Source organism: Gekko japonicus, unplaced genomic scaffold (genome assembly GCF_001447785.1).
Source record: "Gekko japonicus isolate JY-2015 unplaced genomic scaffold, Gekko_japonicus_V1.1 scaffold1502, whole genome shotgun sequence".
NCBI classification, from domain to species: domain Eukaryota; kingdom Metazoa; phylum Chordata; class Lepidosauria; order Squamata; family Gekkonidae; genus Gekko; species Gekko japonicus.
In genome coordinates, this window is record NW_015168696.1 from 469,673 (window position 1) to 470,020 (window position 348).

Consider the following 348-nt stretch of genomic DNA (forward strand, 5'->3'; position numbering starts at 1 on the left):
TGGGTGGGGCTGAGAGAGCTCTTGACAGAAACAGCTCTTTTTCAAGTACAGCTCTTATCAGAACTACGGCTTGCCCAAGGTCATCCAGCCAGGTGCAAGTGGAGGAGTGGGGAATCAAACCCGGTTCTCCCAGATTACAGTCCACACACTTAACCACTACACCACAAGGAGCCACTTTCTCCGAGGTTGTGACTTTGGGGGGAGGGTGTCTCCCGGCCGCACCTGGGGGTTGGCAAGCCAGCGTGTGCAGTCGTGAAAAGCAAGGAGTCTGGGAGTTCAAGACACATGAAGCCACTCTCGCGAAGAGCAAATGGTAACGGTACAACTTCTCACCCACAGTGAGAAACT